A 12,962-nucleotide genomic window follows, 5' to 3' on the forward strand; every position below is an offset into this window, starting at 1 on the left:
TGATCGCCGACCGACTATTATCGTCAGTAGGCTATACTGTTAAGCCGTGTTTTCACATAAATCACTTCAAGATCGCTTTCCCCAAATCGCCCGGCGGAAAACGATTTACCTTGAATCGTTTTAGAAGTAAGAAATGACAACTTATCGCCGCTGAATCTCGAAATTTCAGTTTCGATTTCTCCGAACGGTCATCTCGACTAAAATGAGCGCGATCTGTCGAGAGGAACGCCATCGCTCTGTCTGACTCAGTCGAATGACAACTTATCGTCACTGAATTTCGGAATTTCGGTCCCGATTCGTCCAAATGGTCATCTCGACTCTGTAAACCAAAATTAGCTCGATCGGTCGAGACGAGCGCCATCACCGACCATCATCGCCAATAGGCTATATTGTTAGTCGAATGACAACTTATCGTTGCGGAATCTCGAAATTACGGTCTCGATTTGTCCGAACGGTCATCTCGACTCTGTATAACCAAAATGAGCGCGATCGGTCGCGACGAGCATCATCACTGACTGACTATCATCGCCAAAAGGCTGTATCGCTAGTCGAATGACAACTGTTCGTTGCGGATTCTCGAAATTACGGTCTCAATTTGTCCGAACGATCATCTCGACTCTGTATAACCAAAATGAGCGCTATCGCCGACTGACTATCATGGCCAGTATGTCCTGTCCAATGACAACTTGTCTTTGCGGAATATCGAAATTTGTTTTCAATTTGTCCGAACGGACATTTCGATTCTGCATAACCAAAATGAGCGCGATCGGTCGCGACGGGTGCCATCGCCGACCGACTATCATCGCCAGTAGGCTATATGGGGCACCTGTAAAACTAAAAACTAAAACCACTTACCACTTACCGGCCACTTACCACTTACCGGGCACCTTCGTTCTAGCCCATGTTCTCTGTTTTCTCTTTAATGGGTAAAGTTGGTTCCAGGTCTCACGACAGATGGCAGCACCGTTCAGGTGCACTTTATGCCACTGGTGATGTTTCGTTCCTTGGACAAGGCACTTTGGCAATGCCACTGGTGATGTTTCGGTCCTTGTACAAGACACTGTGTCCGGTTGGGAGCAAATGTCCAGGGGAAAATCTCCTAGAATCGTTTCGTAGTTGGGGTAGGCAAGGATGACATTGCAAAGTGTTTTAACCAATTACCAACACGCTACCAGTGGCATTACCAAGGGTATTGTCCAGGCCCCACACCTTACCACTGGCATTGCCAAAGTATCGTGTCCAAGGCCCCAAACTTTACCACTGGAATTGTCATGTGTTTTGTCCAAGCCCCCAAATCTTACCAATGGCAAGGCAAAGTATCTTGTCCAAGAACGCTGAAGCCATCGCCATGGGCCCAAACCGATCTCAATTGTCATCTCGACTCTGTATAACCAAAATGAGCGCGATCGGTCGTGACGAGCACCATTGCCGACCGACAATCATTGCCAATAGGCTACATCGCTAACCGAATATCAACCTATCTTCGTGGAATCTCGAAAATACGATCTCATTCCGAATGTTCATCTTGACTCTGTATAACAAAAATGTGGTCGATTGTTCGCAACGAGCGCCATCGCCAACCGACTATTATCGCTTTTAGGGTATATCAATAATCGAATGACAATTGGAATGTAAAAATTTTGAGATTCCCGAAGATAGTTGTCATTTGACTAGCGATATAGCCTACCGGTGATGATAGTCGGTCGGCGATGGCGCTCGTCGCGACCAATCGCGCTCATTTTCTGATACAGAGTTGAGATGACCATTCAGACTAATTAAGACCGTAATTTCGAGATTCCCGAATGTAAGTTGTCATTCTATTAGCGATATAGCCTACTTGGAATGATAGTCGGTCGGCTATGGCCCCATTTTGGTAATACAGAGTCGAGATGACAATTGAGACCGTAATTTCGTGATTCCGCGATGATAAATTGTAATTCGTAGGCTGGCGATAATAGTCCGGCGATGGCGCTTATTGCGACCGATCGAGCACATTTTCTGATACAGTGTCGAGATGACTATTTGGACTAATTGAGAACGTAATTTTAAGATTCCACGAAGATAAGTTGTCAATCGACTAGCGACATAGCCTACTGGCTATGATAGTCTGTCGGCGATGGTGCTTGTCGCGACCGATCGCGCTCATTTTCTGATACAGAGTTGATATGACCATTCAGACTAATTGAGAGTGTAATTTCGAGATTCCGCGAAGGCAAGTTGTCATTGGACTAGCGATATAGCCTACTGGTGTTGAGAGACGGTCGGCGATGGCGCCCGTCACGACCGATCACGCTCATTTTGGTTATACAGAGTGGAGATGACAATTGAGACCGTAATTTCGAGATTCTGCGATGATAAATTGTCATTTGACTAGCGATATAACCTACTTGCTATGATAGTCGGTCGGCAATGGCGCTCGTTGCGACCGATCGACCACATTTTGGTTATACTGAGTCAAGATGACCATTCTGACAAATTGAGACCGAAATTTCGAGATTCCGCGAAGTTAAGTTGTTATTTGGCTAGCGATATAGCCTATTGGCGATGATAGTCGGTTGGGTCCATAATGACATCGCCAGGGCACTGGGATCGAGGAAATGTGTACTTTTAGTACTCCTTGATCTCAGCGCTGCCTTTGACACTGTCAACCACGAGATACTCATCGCCTCCAAGCAATGGGTGTCGAGGGGATTGCGCTGTCTTGGATACGTTCCTACCTGACAAACAGGTCACAGCGTGTTCGCATTGGTACAGAAACATCAAGTCCGGTGGGCTTGAGTTGTGGTGTTCCACAGGGCTCCGTTCTTGGACCGGTTCTCCCTCTACACAAACCCCTTGGCTGGCATTCTCGAACGTGGTCGGATGGCAACCACGATGGGGGCTACCACTTGTATGCCGACGATACTCAAGAGTACTTGGTTGTTCTTCTGTCAAATGCATGTGCCGCTGTAGAGACAATTAGTGGAAGTGCAACTGACGTTAGCCGATGGCTGGGCGAGAATGATCTCTCATGCAATAATGACAAGACTGTGTTCCTGTTTATACGATCAATGTACACTCGCTCCTTGCCGGATATCCAAGGAATCAGGGTTGTGGACTGTGTTGTTGAGCCATCTGACTGTGCAAGGAATCTTGGAGTGATTTTCGACGGCCTGTTTACTTTTAAGCAGCATGTTTCCTCCACCGTCCAACGTGCGAATATGGCACTACACAACATAGGCAAAGTCAGGAGGTATCTCTCAGCAGATACAACTCGCTTGTTCACCCAGCTTCTGGTAACCTCGAGACTGGATTTCTGTAATTCCCTGCTTGTTGGTCTCCCCGCAATCACAGTGGGGCCATTGCAGAAAGTGCAGAAAACGCTGCTGCTCGTCTGGTAGTCAGATGCCGGAAGTCGGTGCATATAACTCCAATTCTCCATGAAATGCACTGGTTGCCGGTAGCACAACGAATTCAATACAAGGTTCTCATGTTTGCTTTTAAAGCAATCTATGGACTGGTTCCATCTTATATTTCCGAGCTCATTGTCGCGCAGTCTCACTCGTTTGACCTGCGATCGCGGGGGTGTGTCAGGCTGCGGGTGAGTCCAAAGCCGGTTGTACCATCATACGGTGACCGGGCTTTCTCTCTCGCAGCCCCACAGCTCTGGAATGCTCTACCCGAGCGACTGAGATTGTGCGACAACCTTAGCTCATTCAGAATCCTTCTGAAAACCCATCTCTTTCGGGAGGCCTTTGGATGAGTTGGGGTTTTCCATTGTAAAGCGCATTGAGCGGACAATTGTCTGGACGCAAGGGCCCAACGCGCCGCGTAGCGGCAAAAAAGCGAAGCTGGCGAAACATTTATAACGGGTCACCGTCACTTATTATTGGACTTATAGCGCATTTACGGGGTTGCAACTATTTTGCTTTATAGTGTCACCAGGAAAGAAAAGCATGCGACCTAACGCCGATCTATTTGTATAAAGTGATAATTGGAAGGTATCTAGTAGGAAATATCAATAAAATAATCATTCCATGTCGTCTTTTGAGGGCATTTTTGATTGTAAAAAATATATGTGTACGTCACCGTAGTCTCTGCAATGATAATTTTATCAGAGCAGTCTCGCGCAAGTAGAAGTTCTTTACCTATTAGTTCTTCACTTATTAGTCTCAACGTCTGGCGCAAAGCCAGACGTTTTCCATTACGATTTCACTACGATGTTTGACAAGAAGGAGCAGTGCGCGAGATATGCTAATGAGCAGACTTCCCTCGCTTGAGTTTCTGAAGAATGTTCCATATCGCGCTAAGCTCATCACTACTGATTATGACAGGCGTGCAACGGTAGGTATCTGCTCCCCAACTTCTTCCACCCTAATACGGTACAATAAGTTACCATTTGATGGGAATGGGACAATGCCCTCACTGTGTATGGAGTCATAGGGATAAGAAGACATTATTCATTAGTGTTGGTACAAGTGATTTTGCCCAAAAAGCATGCGCATTCAAAAAACAAAATATGCAAGGTATCACGTACATGACCATGATGACGTGCAGAAAGTGCACTGGCCAGTGCATACCCTATGGCTATGTACTAGTAAACATGGTAAACATGAACAACATCATTATTCATCGGCAGTTCATTTTACTCCGAGCTTTTCCTGAAACATATAGCCATGATGATTAGGCCTACCATGTACCATGTCCATGACCAATAACAGCACTAGATCATGTGGATGTCATTGTCAACAAGTTCACATGAACCGTATAATCCCGCATAGCTAGGTAGGCAAGATAAAGTTAGACGAAGTAGCCGATAGGGGTCTCTCACCCCTCAAAGTCCGTCACAACTATTCAAGCTTGTACAAGGAATACATGCAGCGCTGACTCTAACAAGACCCAATGGGAGTGTCGCACAGTCATCTGTCAAAAACAAGACCTATGTTGCAGTATGATCTCTTGCCAATATTTAATAATTGCACTATCATCATCACCTCATCATACTTCATTGACATTACAGGCACACATTGACATTGACCACTGTTCCAGTCAACGACACAGTCGCTATCCAAGTAGCATTATAGAGGTAATTATCATTATCATACCTCATTAGCATGTGAACCAATCACGTCGCGTCCTTTGCGATCACGGCAAAGCCTCATGGAATAATGTCTTTCACCGTTGAATAACTTTTCATATTCCATGCCTACAACTTCAATTTCTTCATATTCCATGGCTAGAAGTTCAATACTAATATAATATCCAAGATAAAGTTACAAGAAGGGGTCTCTCACCTCTCACTGTATGTCCACACTATTCACGCTTGTACGAGGAATACATTCAATGCTAAATCTAACAACACCCAGTGCCCTTACTCTGTATATTAGTCACTGGAAGATGGCCCATTTCACTCCTTGCTTCTACTTCACCTATAGTCTCATTGCAAACGCCTCAGTTCTATGATATCACATTCACTTTCAGCTGTCATGCAACGCAACAACTGTGCTATCTGCCATCGCACATCAACGAAGAAGTGCAGCCGCCCACATTCCACCTCACGTCTGTCCGACCAGCTGCAATCCTCGAGGACGCCCCACTGTACCACGATTTCACTACGATGTTTGACAAGAAGGAGCAGTGCGCGAGATAGGCTAATGAGCAGACTTCCCTCGCTTGAGTTTCGGAAGAATGTTCCATATCGCGCTAAGCTGACCACTGCTGACCATGACAGGCGTGCATTGGACTGGTACAGGTTGGAACTAAACATTGAATATGCTGGTGGTGACGCTTTCTGATGAGAAGTTGGTCGTGACTGATGCAGTATCCTTGGACTTGTCCACAGCATCGTTCAATCATTGCTCTCTGAGCTGCCTTGATTCTGTACTTACCCAAATACTAAGACCAAATGCCTGTTGACTGTGCTTTAAGAGAGACTGGCGCCATGCCTAGAGATATGACTGACCCCTATTGGCAAATTTGTATGACTTTATTTTGCCTACCTAGCTGCTGCCTATAGTCTCCCTTTAACTGCGGAACACTTCAAAGTCGATAAAATGCCATGTTCCACCTTTTAATGTGTTCAGACCGCCATTTTCAAAATAATCAAGTCAGGACACTGCCTTCTAGTCTCATAATAAATTTTGCTTTCCTCAATAATAACATTTCTTCTTCTTTAATGCTTTCATCATTCCAAACTTCTCCTCCTCTGACTTTTACAGGGGTACAGTCATGGCAATCAAAACCCAAATACTGAGACCAAATGCCTGTTGACTGTGCTTTAAGAGAGACTGGCGCCATGCCTAGTCTCTCTTAAAGCACAGTCAACAGACACCAACCCCCTCAGACTCAGAAACCACAAACGCCCAACCCTTCCTGCTACCTTAATACTTCTGGATACTGTGCTATATAAGCATCATTTATATATATATATGGCAATGGCGCTCGTCACGACCGATCGCACTCATTTTGGTTATACAGAGTCGAGATGGCAATTGAGACCGTAATTTTGAGATTCGGCGATGATAAATTCAGTCAGATGGGAATTTGTGCTTTGCAAGATATGATTGAACTTCAAACAAATCTTTCCTTCATAGCTTTAGATATCAAGTTGTTCTACTTGTCACAGGGCATCAACAGATTCCGTATGCTAGCTTAGAACAAACTGAGTATGGCCTTGGCAGCTCCACTTCCAAAAACTTTCTAAAGGGTATGGCTTATAATGATATCCTTTTGAAATAGTATCAGGAGAGGATATACCTCATGGGCAAAGAAGTCATTGCCTTATCCTCACATGTATTAGCCTACATGCTAGTTTCAATGTGTTCAACCCCACCTGACACTAAGCAGGGCCAACGGTTCAAATCCATTGAAACGTATCAAGCCCTAGATGCTTCCTTTGTTGGAAACAACTAACAAGTCACCCAAGTGGTTGTTTTAAACTGGGAATGTTTCCTATCGTGGAAACACAAGATTGTTTCCAGATCTGGTAACAATATTCCTCTCATTCAGAAAAGAATCACTTTTTTTCCTGATCTCAATGGAAGTGCTCCACGATCACTTCCAATGAAATCATTGCTGCAAAGCAAGTTTTAACAACGATTTCAAAGGCCCTATTAGGCCTATTTGAGATTTCAAAGGAAGTGCTCCATGATCAACTTTCTTTTTCGGGTAACATGTTTCCTGCGAAGGTAACATAAAAAACATTATCCATTCTGGTGATGGCCCGTACTGCTGTTGTGCTTCAGCAGGGCATTCCATAGGCGGGGGCCGCATGAGGAAAAGCAGTGGTCACCAAACTTGGTTCTTGATCGTGTGCACACCAATGTGGTGTCAGATGATAATCTAGTGACACACAGCCTTGTCCACATACTTGAGATTCAGGTAGGCTGGTGCCATACCATGAACCACCTTGAAGCACAGCAGGAGTATCTTGAACTGTATTCTCTGTTTAACAAGGAGCCAGTGGAGACTTTTGAGGACAGGTGTGACGAGGTAATGCTTTCTAGTTCTGCTGATGATCCGGGCTGCTTGGTTCTGGATTCGTTGGAGTGGAGCAATGGATTTTCGGGGGATATCATACAGCAGACAGTTGTTGGAATCCAGGCGTGAGGAGACGAAGGCATGGATAAGACGTTCAATGCTCATCTGATCAAGAAATTTGCTTATTCGGCCAATCTTGTAAAGACTGGCATTTGCAGATTTGCAAATCATCTTGAGCTTTTGCATATCCATGCCCTCATCCAACCACACCACCAGATCCCTCACACTACTTGACTTGGCAACCCATTCACCCCCGATGTGAATTCTGGGAACAGAACCAGTTCTCCTGACGACACAATGTTCAACATGTCTGATTTTGGTGCGTTCAGTTCAAGTTTATCTTCTACAAGCCACTTTCCAATATCATCAATGCAGTCCTCAGTGCTGGAGACAATGTCTGAACTTTCCTTCAGACAACTGGAGCGAATGAAGTAAACCAGCTGGTTGCCATCAGCATAGAGCTGAAATGGTATCGTCCAAGATCTCATGACATTACCAAGAGGTAGGGTGTAGATGCCAAACAGGATGGGGCCGAGCACCGACCCTTGTGGCGCGCCATACAACCGGGGAATCCGTTCCGACTGAACTCCATCAACAACTATCGACTGTTGGCCATATAATGTGTTAATTCTGCTTGTATTTTAAAGAAAGGATTGCACAACGAGACGCTCGTGTGGTAGCACTTACGAGTAATCCCTAGTAAGCATGGTAATCAGCGACGACACGTGGCTCGTTGCGCATCACCTCAACACAGTGACACAAATTTTAAAACGGCCGCCCAGCAGCCGGACAAATCATCTACAGCGTGATTAACATTTTTTTCCACAATTATGCGTACAAAATGTCCATATTATTAGCAGGAATGGCAGGGCTCGCGAGGCATATCGCAAAAGTGTCATGCCAATGGCAGATGAAGATTGTAAGCTTGTAAGCAACAGTGGGATGAATATTGTTTCCACTAGTTGGAATATTATTATTTTGCAGAGCGTCGCGAATATGCCCAAAAATGAATTGTCTTTTTAGCTCACCTCTTAGCAGAGGTGAGCTTATCCCATACCGTGGCGTCCGTCGTCCGTCGTCGTCGTCGTCGTCGTCGTCGTCGTCGTCGTCGTCCGTCGTCCGTTAGCAGGGCACGTTTCGTAACTGTTAGAGCTATTGAGTTGAAACTTGGTACACATGTACCCTTATGTAATGACACCTTGGAGACCAAGTTTCGGTCTGATTCGTTTCATGGTTTGGCCACCAGGGGGCCAAACGTTAAAAGTGAAAATATGCAATATCTCCCTTAATAGTAGTCGGGAAATTTTGAAAAAAATATGGTAGGTACTTCTAGCAAAGGTGCATCATATATCCTCCGGGTTTTCGATTTGACCTCCTTTACAAGGTCACAGAGGTCAAATGGTGTAAATTGGCCGTTAGGATGTAACGATGGCACATTTCTAAACTGCAATGGCTATTGATACCAAATTTGGTACACATTTACCCCTTAGTCAGGTGATCTTAGGGACCGAAGTTTGGTCCAATATGATTCACCACTTGACCACCAGGGGGCAAAATCCAAAAACCTTAAAAATGTGATTATTCCTTAACTTCTTGCCCGATTGCCACCAATTTGATATCATGGGTACATCTAACCACCATACAGTATATGTCACACAGGTTTTTAATTTGACCTTCTTGTCAAGGTCACAGAGGTCAAATGGCGTAAATTCGCCGTCAGGCCGTAACTATGGCACGTTTCTTAACTGCAATGACTATTGATCACAAATTAAGTACACATGTACCCCTTGGTCAGGTGATCTCAGGTACCGAAGTTTGGTGCGATCTGATTTGCCGTTTGGCCTCCAGGGAGGGGGCCAAATCCTAAATTCTTCAAAATGCCATTATTCCTAGTAATGACTTGCCCGATTGGCACCAATTTTATATCATAGGTACATCTAATTCTAACAACCATTCAATGTGTCACCCGGGTCTTCTTTGATTTGACCTACTTTTCAAGGTCACAGAGGTCGAATGTATTGTAAATTGGCCATTTTGGGGAAATTGTAATTGCTTGGACCTACATCAAACCTAACACTACATGACACAATACCATGCTCTTTATCCATCTTTCCTCCACATGAGGTGAGCACAATGGCCCTGGCCATTTCATTTAATCATCAATAGAAATCCCTGGTGCAGATAGTGCATGTTACTTCATAGGTAACACTCTCAGGGTAGGATGACGGACTATTTTTCTATCACGACGCACGATCTTCAAAATATCAGTGAGATATTAAACGCGCAAAAAAGGGTCCGACATGTCCGAAGAAGGTGTGATGTCATAAAAATAAACGTGCGTGTTGAGGTGTTTAAAGTCTGCGCAATGCAGTTCGCGTTTACAATAATATCTGGTTGACATGCCTGAGCTGCTCAATTCCATTTGACTTTGTACAAGTTGTTGTTAACTGCCATTTTGGGAATTTCACATTTATCAGTGAGAACTTTTAGAACTGATGTGACCGGCTTCGAGTTCGAATTCGAAGACTTTTATGCATTATTACTTTTAGTTTAATCTAAAATAATTCATTGCTTATACATCAAACACACACATATTGCCTGCAAGAATATATATTGACACCATCTTCTTCTTCTTATGATTTTTCAATGGATGATAATGGCTTTTATCTAATAAGCAAGAACCTAGTTCATACCGTTTTAAAAATAAATTAAGCCCGAAGATTTTGATAATTTTGACAGGTTAAAAGCGTTGGTTATGTGGGCGTACATTTGTCGCACGTTTTGTCAACGGGTGTTGTGACAACCAATGTTACGAGGGTAACAACCGGACATTTACTCGGGACATGCCGTTTTCGAAACCACCTGTGAGAAAAACGATAAAAAACGATACTTTTCGAGTTCTCTTGTATTCCACCGCACCTAATTGCGATAACATTCAGGTCTTTTCGATACTTTTAGACTCCTACCTGCGGTTTCAATAGATGTGATAAGATTGCGGGTTTGCGACACCTATAACGTATTGCAGAACTGAAATAATTGCTCGATCTGAATACCTATCCAACTCTGTCGAAAAAAATCGAAAATACTTCTCAGGCAAAAGTATTAAAATTTTCGGTCATTTACGATCGTTTTCGGTAATATTCGACAGGGATTAGACCAGCAATCACAATAGAATTAACAGTTTTGATTTTCTTCGAAACTTTCCGAGTTCTTGCCCAGCATGGCTCGCCAAGGCCGGGTCGAATTCCGTAAGATTTCCGAGAGACGGTTTGATGACCGTGAAGCATTTTGAGTGATTTTCGAGTGATTTCGAGACCGATGCAGATTCCGAGAGTTTTCCGATAGAAAACCGAGAGTTGCTGTTCATAGTGATAGCACTTGGTTTGATAAACAAGCTCCTCATGGCTCCACTGTGGTGCATCCCAGAAAACAGGAACATGCTGTCAAGCTGCTAAAAAGCCACTACAGTGAACTCTTGGAGGGTGGTGAGTTCTATAATGCATGACAAGATTCAAGGAACAGGACCAAAAGTGTGGCCAAAAACAATAAGTTCGCAGAAAGAGTGTTCGCTTACACTGACCATCTTCTGAGATTTACACCCCAAAAAACAACATCAAGCACATTACCAAGGAGGCATACATCATGCTTGCCTTAACAGTAGAGGGGAGTGGTTATCAAACAAGACTGAAGAACAGCAGGAAAAGTTAGTGAAACGATGCAGGAAAAAAGCCAAGGAAATTGAACTAAAGTCGAAGCAGTGAAGCGCCGAGATAAGACAGCAGCGCCTCCAGAACCAGAAGAAAAAGCGTGATGAAGAAGAACGGAGACAGGCCAAAAAGGTGAAGGAAAGAGAAACAATTTTCAAAGATATCTTATACTTTGGACTCTATCAAACCGAGAGACAAGTTGAAGACAGACTAGTTGCTATCAAAGGTAAGGGGGAGAAGGAGGAGGCCCTTAAGGCACAGTTAAGATTTCGGCAGCATATTCTTGGCCAGGAGGCGGACTCCAAAATCTATAGATCCTCAGAAATACTGATGATGGGAACAGGAGAGCTCTTTCAGTTGTTGAACTGAAAACAAATGTCAAAGAACTGATAAGCCTGGCTTGCCAGATGCCAGGGACTGACGCTGATCAAGGCAGGGCCTCCTTTTTATTTAGAAGAAGGATAAATCACTCATTGATTAAACAGAAGGATGATGACGATCACAGTGAAGGTGACAGGGATATATCTAGAACTGCAGAGGGGCTAGGTGCTCTTGTCCAAAAAAGGGGGAATATGACGCGCGTGCGGCAGAGTCGATGGAGTAGAATGGGCAATACTAGTATGACGCGAGCGCGCGGAGTGTCAGACCAGTTAATCCAAATACTAGAGTTAAGTCAAGCTTCGTAATACAGTAATTGTGAGTTGATGATTTTTATGACATAAAAATCATCAACACTCAAATACTGTACATAAGGACAGACTACTCTTGTTTTGCACCATCTTTCTAATTTTCTTTTCCTTTCCTTCTTCCTTGGATGTAAAAACCCTATTCCCTACACTTGAGGCCCATGGATACTGCTGCTACATGTACACATCAGTTTATCTCAATCGATCAATAATTGAGGCAGATCAATTATTATGATCTGAATGGCAACAGGCAATAAATAAGACCGTCAATGCCGCATATCATTTTGGCGGGAAACACGGTCGAGCTTTCATTCAGTCAACAAATTCAAATACTTACAGTATATTATATTCTCTCCACTAAATACAGTCATTACATCTTTGTAAAGAATATTTCATACTAAATACAAACATGAAACGACCTCATAATTTATTAGTGACGACAGGCCACATCTCTGCATCAGCACGCCAAACGGTAAGCACGTGGAGTTTCTTTAGTTATTTAAATGGCCGCAGAGCGCACTGATCGCCAGCTGCATACAATACCATTGCCCCGATGTGTTGACACTGAGCAGACGATACGCAGTAGTTTGTCGTTTATGACCTGCCTGCGAAGCGATTCACAGAATGACGGGCCTGGAACACTCTTTGCACTGGGGAAATATCTTAACTTACTTGAAAGTACATCAAGCCTCGCACATTTTGATGCAGAGGCTGCAAGTTGAGCCTAGCGCTCCGTGTCCCACCTCTTTCTGGCCGGCATGTTTCTCTTTGGCGACCTAGTCCGCCGATTTTTGTGACTGTTATTTGTGTACCGTTGTCATAGTATATTGGTCCTGGGAGCGAGAATGGCTATCTTGGCGCCAAATGACCGCGTGGCGTTGAGCAAGATATTCCGACATCGGCACAAGACACGGAAGCGATTTGGAAGTAAAATCGGGATAAATTCATGTGATGGGGGGGGGGGGGGGATTGAGGGCAAGGCGGACGCAAGGGGCATGCACGGCACTAATGATAGGAGCATGGATGGCGCATCTCTGTGGGTTTAAAGGGC

Source organism: Lineus longissimus, chromosome 18, assembly GCF_910592395.1.
Source record: "Lineus longissimus chromosome 18, tnLinLong1.2, whole genome shotgun sequence".
In the NCBI taxonomy this organism is placed as follows: Eukaryota; Metazoa; Nemertea; class Pilidiophora; order Heteronemertea; family Lineidae; genus Lineus; species Lineus longissimus.